This window comes from Hoplias malabaricus, chromosome 8 (assembly GCF_029633855.1).
Source record: "Hoplias malabaricus isolate fHopMal1 chromosome 8, fHopMal1.hap1, whole genome shotgun sequence".
NCBI lineage: Eukaryota > Metazoa > Chordata > Actinopteri > Characiformes > Erythrinidae > Hoplias > Hoplias malabaricus.
Genome location: NC_089807.1, coordinates 31323485 through 31336187, shown reverse-complemented (window position 1 = coordinate 31336187; position 12703 = coordinate 31323485). Strand labels below are relative to the sequence as shown.

Genomic DNA, 12703 nt, shown 5'->3' with positions numbered 1-12703 from the left:
ATTAAATAGTTAAATTGATAACTAAACTATTCATATGTGGGTGTTTACCAACTTTCAGTGATATAGTGCATATTATCACCATTCAGACAAACCGTGCATCTCTAAAATGGTAAATATAAAGATGTAGTTTAATAGATTATTTAATATAAGTGGAAATTAATGTAACACAGTACTATTGGTTCACTCATCTAGAAATATTTACGCAATGTGGTCAAATTATATGGGAAAAAACTATGGAATGTTTTATGGTATTCACAGTAATGCCAAGGTCCATGCTGCGGAGACTGTGGATGCAAGTAGCTGAAATCAGTTTTATCTTGAGGGTTTCTGGGCACACTCTCCATGATCTGGTGAAGAACTCTGCAAGCTAAGAGGAACTCGGAATGGAACCGCTGCCCCTTCATGTTTTAAGAAGCCAGTAGGCGTGGCTCGGGCACCTGATAAGGATGCCCCCTGGATGCCTCCCACTGGAGGTTTACCAGGCATGGCCGACTGGGAGGAAGGCCTGGGGTAAACCCAGGAACTGTTGGAGGGATTATATCTCCCGTCTGGCATGGGAACTCATGGGAATCCCACAGGAGGAGCTAGGGGAAGCTGTAGGAGCCAGAGATGTCTGGGCCTCTCTGCTCACCCTGTTGCCACCGCTACCCTGAAATGGATAAAGCAAATAAGAAGATAAAGATCAAGATCAAAACTTAAAGCTATGCAGGCAAACAGTCTTCTCTTCTTAGAGACTGACTCTGGTTTCTCTACGAAAGGCCCTGACTTCCTCAGCTCGATTTGTAGCATTAAGTATTTTAATTCAAATAAAAAGTAGAGGTTTCTCTCCCAGTCGTGGTCATATATTTTATAATAGAGAATTGTGGCCTATAGCTCAGAGAAACTGCCTCATTGATTTTTTTAACCTCCATTATTATCAAGGCACTTTTATGACCTCATCTTACAGTAGGAATGAATAATGTAGCCTTGGCCTTCTCTGTACAGTGGTGTAGAAAATATCAGGTGTCAAACCCTCATGAAAAGTGCGATGAATGTAGACCGTTTCTCTGTGTATATACCTTCATTCTGTCTCCCTCTCTGTTTACTATTTACCTTCCAGACACAAAACACTAATTTATATTTGGCTGTATATTTGACATCTTTGAAAGGGTCTCTTACTTACACTTCAGTATCACAGCACAGGGCCAAAAAGAGGAAAAGTTTATCACGTCGCAAAAAAAAAAAAAAAAATGTTTGTGACTGTGGTTAATTAGCATTACCACTCTTTATTGTATTCATGGCCACAGTCTTTGCTATAAACTTTACTAAAGTCTACTTTTCCTGGACCACTATTAGCTGCAGAATGGTTGACTTCTGGCATTTAAACAATTGGAAGGTAGGGTCCAAAATCCTTATTACAGGACCTTAAGGAACTTTGGTGCTTCATATCACTGTCTTTGTTTACATGTAGTTTTCGATCTGTGAAATTGCGGTACAGGAAAATGTAGGGCAGAGTTCAAAAAATAATAATAATAAAATAAAATGGGAAAATAATGATCACAAAGCTATAGTTACAATTATAGTTGTGTAATTATTTAAGTGTTAATTAATAATTTAAGAAAATTGCCGGATTGGACGTATTCATAATTTGTAGTATTATTTCATTAATTGCTCATTTTAACAAAAAAAAAAAAAATCTAGACATTTATAAGATTGAGAAAGGTTTAGATGATTCAAAGAATCACAATTTTTTATTTAGTGTAACAGCATACTTTTGGGCACTTAAGGTGGAATGGATCTACTGGCGCAAAAAAGTTCTCTTTTTTTCACAAGAGTGCTCAAGGGGCTGTAGAATTTAATTGATCAGAGTTTGAGAATATATTTGCAATCTGTATTCAAAATATTTTAGGACCGATGTAAAGTACTATGGTTTATAAAAGAGTTTGACCAACCTGCAAACCAGAGCCAGGGTAGTTAACGTAGCACCAGGCTAATGGAGCTATATTTTAGTGGAGCTTTTATACATTTGTGAGTAGGGGATTTTGCTCCAGGACAGCAGAGTTTGACAAACGCATTCATTCCACTGTATCTTCAGACTACTTCCTTTTACAATAGTATTTGAAGCAAATACACAAACCTAAATGAAATGACAATGCAGTTAAACTGAGCTTTAGCTCTCCTGTCTGAGGCTATGGTGTATAGCCTGAGAGCCAGGCCATGCGCATGCGTGTTTCAACAGTTCTTGAATTTTGGTCAGTCAATCAGTCAGTCGGTAAGTGATATTGCCACTCCTATAGCCCTGCTCCTATTTTCTATCTTTTATGATACCAGTTCTGTTGTCATTTTACACTCATAGGATCTAAGAGAATCACTCTTGAATGTAAGCTGAATGTAGGACTAACACATTTACTAACATATAATCACTATAAATAGCATTCCAAAACTTTGCCATTTCAAACAAACAAAAAAACCACACAAATCAGTAGTAGAGATAGCTATAACAGATTCAATAAAAACCATCACAAAAGCCCAGGTGATCTGTCATCAAAACGCACCCAACAAACATTTGGCATTAGACACAGACCAAAATTAAGCAATCAACTGCATGTGGCAAGTGTAGACAATCACTTGGCTGCAATCTAGCACAGCTGAATTTGTAACGCCATGCCATAGCGACATTATAATAGCCATAGTTTCATAGCATGAGGTTGTTAGCTCAACTGTTGCGTTCCATGCGCCACATCACGCCACTGTTTGTGTTCTGAGAAGCTGGGAGCAGCTCGGTGTGAGGGGGTCAAGCCTGCTATGCTCATAAATCAAAACCATTGTGTATTGCTGCTTCTCATGAGAGACAAGGCTAAGGTTACAATGCTGACTGTTTCACCTGTCACTCAGCCTTAAAAAATTAGCCTTCAACTTCTTGAGAAGAGAGAGGCTACTAAAAGACTCACTAACATCTAACACATTCTTTTATTTCTGATGTCCTTTCTACATCCCGATTATAACGTCTCATTTCAATAAAGTAAATGTATTAATATTACATAATACAGAAATGCATAAGCAATGAAGCCTGTCTCTTCAAAGCTCCTTGCATGCTGAGAATTTGCATAGTCATATGAATATTCATCCCCTACACTACTGCATATTCATTCACTCTCAGTTTCAATTGTTGAATATAAAAGAGAATTCTAAAGAGGAGCACTACAGGGCTGGCTCATATGGCTTTACTTCTAGAGGCTGTTTTAGATTCAGGGCAAACTGCCCGAGAGAAGAGGCTTTTTGCAGTCATTGCGCCTAACAGCCTGCGAGCAAAGAGCTGAAGCTTATTCCTATCATCTCTGGTCCTTGGGGGGGTGGTGGGGGGTGGGCATCTCAAATGCCTACTGGCCAGTGTGTTCTTCCTGAGTCTCAGCTGCTAGGGGGTCAAGGCTGCCACTGGTGTGGAATGTTTGTTGTTCCCTGCTCCAAGCGTTCAGCACCATTTTCATCCTAACATAAACAGACAGGAGTTTTGGGCCAGGTGGCTGGGGAAGTATCCTCGTGCCACATATCTGGGGTCACTCAATACCACAGCTATCAAGGTCTCTGTCTGCTGACAGACCACCCCCCACTGCCCACACCCTGCATTGTGTTCAGATTATTAGCAGTTAGGGGAGAAGGCATTTCACAGCTGCACCATACATCTAAATGTGCCACCTCTCAGGCCCTGGACCTATTTCAAAGCCATCACTGCGCTTGGTCAAATTTAGCGAGCCACACCAAGAACCACCCACCACCTCCCCACCCCCTGCCCTGTAACAATGAGCCGATGGATTCAGTTACAACAAGCAGGCCATGTCCCATGGGCCCAAAGCACCACCCCATGCACACAGGAGGAAAGCCTCAGTGTATTCGCTGCAGAGCAACAGACTGAGAGCACCATCAGCACCCTTCTCTAAGTGACAGGAGCGGAGCATCTGAGCTATGGAACGCTAATTCTCGTTGAAGGCTTGTAGCACACGGGGGAAGAAGGGTGTTAATGACCCAAGTGAGATCTTCTTACAAAACAAAGATCTCAGACAAAATGAAACTGGGCTCAAGTGTTAGTAGCTCCTTCGCTTTATGAGGATTGGTCTCCTACGACACGCAGTTCCATCATTGTTCTCGTTGTGGTCATGGTTTTCTCTCTCTCTGCCCGGCATCTTCACCTGGACACTATTCAGCTGTTTTCCGTCTCTTAAAAGAGCTGTGACGTCCCCCGCATCAAGGAGGGCTTACCAAGGGATTGCAGCTCAGCGCCATGTCAGATGTCATTTGGGTTCAAAGGACTTGAGCCACTTGTACTTTTCTTTTCTATTCCACTTAATCGAGTGACGTAAGACCATCAGAAAGAGAAAGGAATGATTTCCCGCTCTGTGTGGATATAACTATCTCTTCAAATCAGTTTCGGGATTTAGTTCTGAATGCCAGAGGACCCTGAAAAGAATAAGTTCCATGGCATTTTGTAAACACGTTTTTTCTTTTTTGTGTGTGTGTGCTATTTCCAGGCTACGGTGGAGAAACCCATATCAGACTCCACAGAACTGTCATTTCCTGATGGTGGAAAATCACTGAGGACGTAAATCAGGAAATCCATCAAAATACCATCATAACACATCTGTAAACAAACAATAATCTCTCAAGCATCTACTTTGGCGGAATGACGTGGCTGTAACTGTGTCTAAGAACTGGGGAGAAGATCATGGACTTCTGGAGGAAGTGATCAAATTCTGTGCTGTGAAAGGAGAGTGAAACTTACCTCTGGGTCTTGCTTCTTGCTCATTTCTCTGAACTCTCTGAGCAAGTATAAGCCTGTAATTTCACATGATGAACCAGGTCATCTAACAAAGTGGGAACAGCTTTTTTGCCTATTTCCTTTTTTTTCAGTAACTGCTCATTGATATCAACACATCCTTTCAGACCAAAAGCGTTCAGAATTCTTCAGAAACAATACTGAATATATACTTCTTCCCAAACTGAAAGTTAAAGTTAAAGTGAATTGTTTATCTGTTCCCAAGAAGTCCCGCCCCCCCAAATCGTTATTAATTTCTTCTTGTTACTTATTCTTCCTTCCAGTGAATTCAGAGCAAAAAATAGCTCCTATGTTCGAGTCAGCAGGACTTCTCAACTGGGCTTAATTCATCACTGTCGCACTGAGTAATCTAACAAAGTGTGAGCAGCCGCTGGGTCACAACCTAGAGCAGAGGATCAAGGCTGGCTGAGAGGGTGTGAAGTGGGGCAGTCGCGTGCACCTCCTTGACCATGAGGGGTCCATGAAAGGAGGGGGGGGTATAGGAGAAGGGGTCAGCAGCACCTTCTTCTGGCTGTCTGCAGCTCAACACATCAAAATAACTCCTCAGAGAAAGCCCAACATCAGCAGCTCACGAGGAACTGGACACACTTTAAGAAAAGAGAGATCCACAACAGTGAAGTGACTGGATCAACAAAAAAAGCCAAGCACTGGAATCTGACTTCAGCAGTATCCATAGAGATGACACCGGAGACTCAGAACCAAGGGTAGGTGGATGCTCATGAGACACAAACTTTAATAAGTGTTTTGTAGAATTCAAAGCCTATATATTTGAACACAAACACAAAAATGAACTAACAACAAATGCTTTGGTGCTCATTTTTTGGGACAGAAAATGTAATGTATAAAAATTAACACTTTATCATAGTTTAATTTGTTTATTTATCTATTTATTAGCAGATTAGTGCTAATTATTTCCCCTTTTTATAGTAACAAATATTTTGAGGTTTTGTTAACTTAACCCCTTAAGTGCTAGGCTTATTAAAGTAATATGCCCCTTGTTGCTGTGTGTGTTGCAGTGATTTTATCACAGGTGATATTAGTGTTTTATAAACTATGCCTTTGTAAGCCTATAACACTTAATATTCAGTAACTTGCATAGATAATCTGATAACTACTGCAGAACTAAATAATGCACTTAGGAGACTGAGGAATTAAAGGGTGGATCCACACACAGACCCTTGGGTTTAGGGGTTAAATTATAAATCCTATGAGTATTCAAAAGCAGACTTGGCATCAAGGCTGTACATACTGATGTAATCTTACATGGGGCCCTGTATTGCTCAGACACGCTGCTTTGGTGTGTGTGATTGTGTGTGTGTGTGTGTGTGGCATGGGAGAGTTCAGCGGGCAGGAAATAGAGTTCATAAATACCACAGCTTCCTAATAAAAACTGTGACAGTCACTATAATCTACTTTCCCTGGAGTTCACAGTCTGTGCTCTCATTCATCTGTCAAGGGTATTCACGCAAGAGTGACAGATTGATGGAGCAGAGATGGAGAAAGAGGCAAATTATAGACATAATGTCTAGTAACAGAGTACAGAATCTATTGTTCTATGCTGAAAAGGTTCAGATGCCTATTCTTTTGGAATGGTTTTCCCTCTGTTTACACTTTTGGCCCCTTCTGAAAGTTTCAGTAGCCTTCAGTAATCAGCACTAAACACAAAGTCTCATAGGTTCAGTGTCAGATGTTGGTTATACATTCTGTTTTGAATAAACCCGAACACTTCAGGCAATATCGAGGCAGGCGATTAGATCTACTGAGTGTCAGCAAGTTCTGTTTGATTTATAAATACCCTCTCTTTTATTCTTTTCTCAGTAACAACTCCTTAACAATGACATATTATTTTAGTCTAATAGCATTGAATTGCTTTCTCACCGTGGAATAGTGGACTGAAACACAAAAGTAATGCTTTATGGTGACCATTTTGGTGCTCTACACTTGTCTTGCACAGCTGTTAGGAGACTGTTCACTTTCCTTTTGCAAGTGTCTACTCTACATCATGTAATTTCCTTCAAATAGCACAGTGCCTTCAATTTAAGAGCTACATTGACTGGAAATGAAATAAAGCTGTTATTTGACATTTACACTGTGTAACATCATGAAAGCAAAAAAGCCTTAGAGAACGCTTGTGACCAAAGTAACACAGTCAAGATTGACTGATTGTTGGTGGGTGAAAACCATTTGGGCTTGGTGGAAACAAGGAGTAAAATTGTCTTATGACTCACCATGTGCCATATGTCCAACACTGCAGCAATATGTTGCAAAGATCAGGATGCGGATGCTCCAACCTATCCAGACAAAACCAGCATCCTTTCTCAGTTGCTATAGTAACAGTTACCACTGTGGGCACACAACCAGTGTTCCAGGGAGCTTCTCATAACAAGATTACTGTTTTATCCACCTTTATGTTTGAGATGTGAGTACACTACTGCTGCAGTACAAAGAGGATGAGGTGTATTTACAAACCATACCAAATGCCACGGCTTTGAACAAGCTTTTATATCCTTAAGAAGCTTGTACTTTCAATTGCCGGGAATTTACATATGAACAGTGTAAGCATCAAAAGGTATGGGCTGTGCGCAATTGCTAGAGAGCTTTTAAAGTGCATTTGGTTTTGAAAGGCGCAGTTGCACGTCCAGCCTCTTTGGCTTTAACTGCCAGACACCCACATAGCTTCCTGTTCCAAGTCATGCCAGTCAGAATAAACTATGAAGAAGATACAGAGTACATCTTCATTTCAGAGGCAGAGATATCTAAAGACAACAAACTGTTGTCTTTTCAGTGCTGTTGTTATTATGAAGCTTAGGGCAGGTATGGACTAATACTAGACTAAACATAAAACAGAAGAAAAGGTAAAGTCTTTGTTCTTGACTTATCTGCCATCGGAGCATATCAACACTTTCCGAACAACTGTGAAGATGAGGCTGTTCTCTAATAATCTGTAAAAATATAACTGTTAACAAAACCATTCTCAGTGATTATTTAACACTCCGGACTTCAGGGGCTGAGCTGGCACAGAAAGCTTCCTGCATATGAAAGAGCTCAAAGAGACTCCCCATGGAGCTGATAACTGCAGACATGGTGATAAGAGTGAAAAAAAAAAGAAAAAGCAAAAAAAAAAAATAATAATAATAAAAGCATGGCAGTGCTGGGAACTGTATCAGGATTTGAATCTGTGCACAATACTCATTGCATGAAAGCTGGAGCCGTAGTGAATACTATCACCATGTTCATATCTAGAGACATCCTTATCTCTCCTTTATCCACCACCACACATTGTTCAAGAAAATGTGAAGCCCACAGACCAAAGAGACAGAGAGGCAGACCAACAGCAACTCCTCAGAATGAGTGAAATTGAGCCGTCATACAAGAAAAAAGCATTCAATACATTAAGTCATGGACTGCCTGATGTCACCTGTACCATTGTAAATCAAATGTAGCATTTATAACAGTACAAGTGTAGACCACGTTCTACACTGGTCAAAGAAGCAGTGCCTAATTTTTGTATTGACACTTATAGCATAAAAACATCATAATCAGCCTTCTGTAAGAGAGTGGGACATAAATGTGCTCTTAAAACGGCCAGGCTGAACAGCCTGAGTAATAGACGTGCTATTATCTCAATATAAACACGAGCGGAGTAATCAAAACAAATGAGCTTAGAGTACTTTTCCATTCATGTGGACTCAGACGGCTTTAATTCCCGCAGAGCAGAAGCCCGACACTATTCAGGAACGCACTTAAGCTGGATGGAATCAAGTGAACAAAAGACCTTGAACCATCTCAGTAACTGCTGGTATAGAGATTGATGTCCATTTTAGAACAGATGCACGGACTGACAGGTGCTTAATGGGGCAATACAATACAGTGCATTTAGGGAAGCACTTGGAAAATATATTTGTTGAGACTGAAGTTAATTGCACTAATTTTACAGATGAGAAATCTCCATACACATGCTACCACCCGATATATATATTCTTTTATTTCAGGTTTCAGGCTAGATTTCTAAGGATAGCAGGTAAAGAACAACTAAACAAAATCAAATGGTCCACAACTACAGTTCAGAGGATTCCTAAAAGCAGGGAAAAACTTATTAAACCACCAAAACATAGAAAACCTTTTATTACTGACAGTTAATCAGCTGAAAATTCTGATCTAAAAATAGAAATATCTATACACAGTAACATTATGGGTTAGAAAATATATGTTGTTGTCACAAGGCATTATTTAGAAAAGCAGAGAGCAGGCATCACAACCAACTTTTAAGACTGAACTTTTGAAGTAGAAAAACAATGTTGAAATTTAATTTAAAAAACTTAAAACCCCATAAACGTAGGGGAACTGTAAAAATCATAAAAGATTGGTATCTTAAATTATTAATTGATATCATATTTATCATTCTGTTATGATTTAAGCTTATAGCCCTGAAAGATGAATAACATGGACTTGGCGACCCGTTTGACAGCAAACTTAGTAAATAACAGTTGGCCTCTTATTTTTTAATGGCACTATGCATATGCAGCAAAATGGGTCTGTGTATCTAAATAAAAAATTGTTGAAGCACACTTGTCAAGACACTGTATAATGTGTGGTCTCTATGTACACATTTATTTGCACACGTGGAGTGGTTTGCTTGTGTGCCTTTGTGCAACGTCTTTCATCAGACAGAACTGTGGACATGCTGCTACCTGTTTCAAAGCACTGCACAGACTTGATATTGTAGAGATAATCTGCTTAAAAGCCATTCTCTCCTCACTGCCACTGGCAGTGGAGCCGTCAGAACATCAGGAGCTTTGTCTGTCACTACAGCAACAAGGAGAGACTCTTATTAGCACAAATTACTCCAACATTTCTTAGAAATTATGAAAATGCTGCTACCTGGGCATTCTTACAGGCTCATTAAATAACAGAAACTAATACGTTTAATGCGATATATGGTGAGGCCAATACACTGGTGTATTTAGTGTGTAATTTCCTGCAGTACTTATTATATTTCAAATTATATACATTGTGTAATAGGGGTGTCAAAATACACATAGGAATATTAATTTATTTTCAATACAATACGATTTGTGAACCGAATACATTAAGATTTTATTAAAAATAAAAACACACACACTGAGCCGTTTGTCAACCCACGTTAATGATTTGCAGACCAGAACAGGACATAGTTCTGAGTCATGCTGTAGTTTCGTGGGACATCTAGTGTCACGGTGTGTAATATGAATGCGGTGTTACTATGACAACACCAGAGAAGTGTTTAGAGCTACTGGGGAAACTACGCCATGCTATTGTTTTGATTAGCCTGTTGGACAATTAGCTGGATGTGAAATGACTAGCGGAGAGAGCAAGACTGGGCTGGAACAAGTGTTGCCAACCATCCCGTAAAAAATGTGAAATCCTCCTGTATTTGGACAAAAAATATGATGTGTATTTTTGAGGCTACACTTTTATGGTGATTGTTTAAAACAAATACAGTTCTTTCTCAGCTGGAGCGAAAGGCAGATACTCCACCATCCTTCTCATTGGTCGTCACATTTGTTTAGCCAATCAGCAGCCAATGGAGTCACAGTCCCTCCTACAGGGGGCTGTTTTGCTGCGGCACTGTGAGCAGCAGGTCAGTACTGAAACACTGGGAACTTAAAGCTCTGCTTTTAGATAGAACTTATGTTAGCACCATGTCCCCATTTTTTATATATTTTTATTTTTCTATGAAAATTGGTACCAGTCATCCTTTCCAAATATACTGTTGTGTTTTTATTGGCCTCTTTGACCTCTACATCAAAGAATAAAAGGGAAATTAAAATCATGTTCTTTCTCTATGTTGTATCATATAATGGAGCAAACACAGCAATATGTATTGTACTTTGATATTTGTGTATCATTGCACCCTTAGTATGTAGAAATGTGTGAACTACTGCATACAGTGAGTTCTCATCATAAAAACCTTCCCACTGTGTACATCTGTAAAAATATGTTTAAAAAGTGTTTAAATGAGAGCAGCTTATTAGGTTAATGCATTGTTACCATCTCAACCTAGAAGAACAGAGAAGAGAGACAACTCCTCTACACTCATTCTATACAAGTGGGTGGATGAATTTGAGTCTCCATCTACCATCTCCTCCTCCTCCAGTCAGTAACGCGTTTCGCCTCAGCACTCAAAGCTAGCCTCAAAGCTAATATGTTTATTACCATACTGTACACATTATTCATATGTATAAGATTAACAGCATTGTGTAATTGTAGATTTGATGTTTTATGTAACTGACACTGATTGCAGCAATTCTGAAAGTGGAATTTCCATGTAGCTTGATATAACGAATCCTGACTGTTCAACAGTCTGGTGTCTCCGTTTTTGCACGGATTCAAATTCAACGTGAGTCAGGTCCAGATTGCAGTCAGTGGCTTGTCACTCTCTTGCTGAAACAAGCAGGGATGTCCCTAAAAAGATGTCAATTGATGGCAGCATACGTTTCTCCAAAATGTGTATGCACTATACTGCACTGACAGTGACTACACTGATATATTATCCATGTCACTGCCACTAAAACATCCGATACCATGACTATTGCTGGCTTTTGGAATTTGACTTGCTAACAATCAGGATGGTCTTTTTTCTCTTTAGCTTTTAAAACATCATGTTCATTACTTCCTAAAACAGTCTGCAAGTCAACAGTTATTTCTCTTGGTCCATTCATCACAAAATGTGAAGGACACCTCCTGTGGTCAATCGATGTAGTAAACTAAAAACGAACAAAAAATGGACATTCCATCTTTTACTTTGGACTGCCACATTGTGTCAAGTCTTTCCAGTTTGGCCCTTTAACCCACTGACAGATTGCATCACATCTTTATGATGTTTTTTCAACATTTCATGACGTTTCATCATTTCTTTAAATCAAGAATTTACAGTGTTAAACAGCTTAAATTACAGAATGAATAGTTATGTTTAAACAATAAAACTGATGCATTTAAAAATGTAAACATACAGGTAGGGCGGAACGGTGGCGCAGCGGGTAGTGTTGCAGTCACACAGCTCCAGGGACCTGGAGGTTGTGTTTGAGTCCCGCTCCTGGTGACTGTCTGTGAGGAGTTTGGTGTGTTCTCCCTGTGTCCACATGGGTTTCCTCCCACGATCCAAAAACACACATTGGTAGGTGGTTTGGCGACTCAAAAGTGTCCATAGGTGTGAGTGTGTGAGTGAATGTGTGTGTTTGTTGCCCCGTGAAAAATTGGCTCCCCCTCCAGGGTGTGTTCCTGCCTTGCGCCCAATGATTCCGGGTGGGCTCCAGACCTGCTGCAGCCCTAAACCGGATAAGCTGTTGCAGACAATGAATGAATATACAGGTACTGATTTTGTTCAAATACAGGTCAAATGGATGTACAAAATTGTCAATCGGTCAAATTTTATTTATACAGTGCTTTTCACAACAGAAAGTCACCACAAAGCAGCTTTACAGAGGTCCAGGTGCATGCCTCCTATGAGCATGATAAAGATGACATTGGTAAAGAAAAACTCCCTCAGCACAACAGGAAGAAACCTTGAGAGCAACCAAGGCAGATAAGAGGAACCCATCCTCCTCTGGTCCACACCAGAGAGCACAACATTTAATAAAACAGCAGTATAAAGGAACTCAGTTTTTATTACTTTACCTACATTCACAACTTTTTGGAATTAGGCTTGTATATACTGTATGTTATTAGTTGACCATCAGAACTTTGTGAAGACTACTACAGCATGATTAGAATTACACACAGAAAAGACATGCTTTTAAATGGTTCCTTGTGTTGACTATATTCTACATATTCTGGATATTACCACTGCCTTCCACTGAAGAACCCACGTAGGTGTAGTGTGTTAGGGTGAGGAAATGGAGATGTGAATGCTGC

At 39.8% G+C, this 12703-nt stretch overlaps 1 protein-coding gene across 1 annotated transcript in view; it reads right to left on the bottom strand.

The window, feature by feature from the left end:
• The window catches only part of dnph1 (2'-deoxynucleoside 5'-phosphate N-hydrolase 1), a 56722-nt gene that overhangs the window by 17136 nt on the left and 26883 nt on the right, over positions 1–12703 (bottom strand). The gene's annotated exons all lie outside the window — the stretch shown is intronic.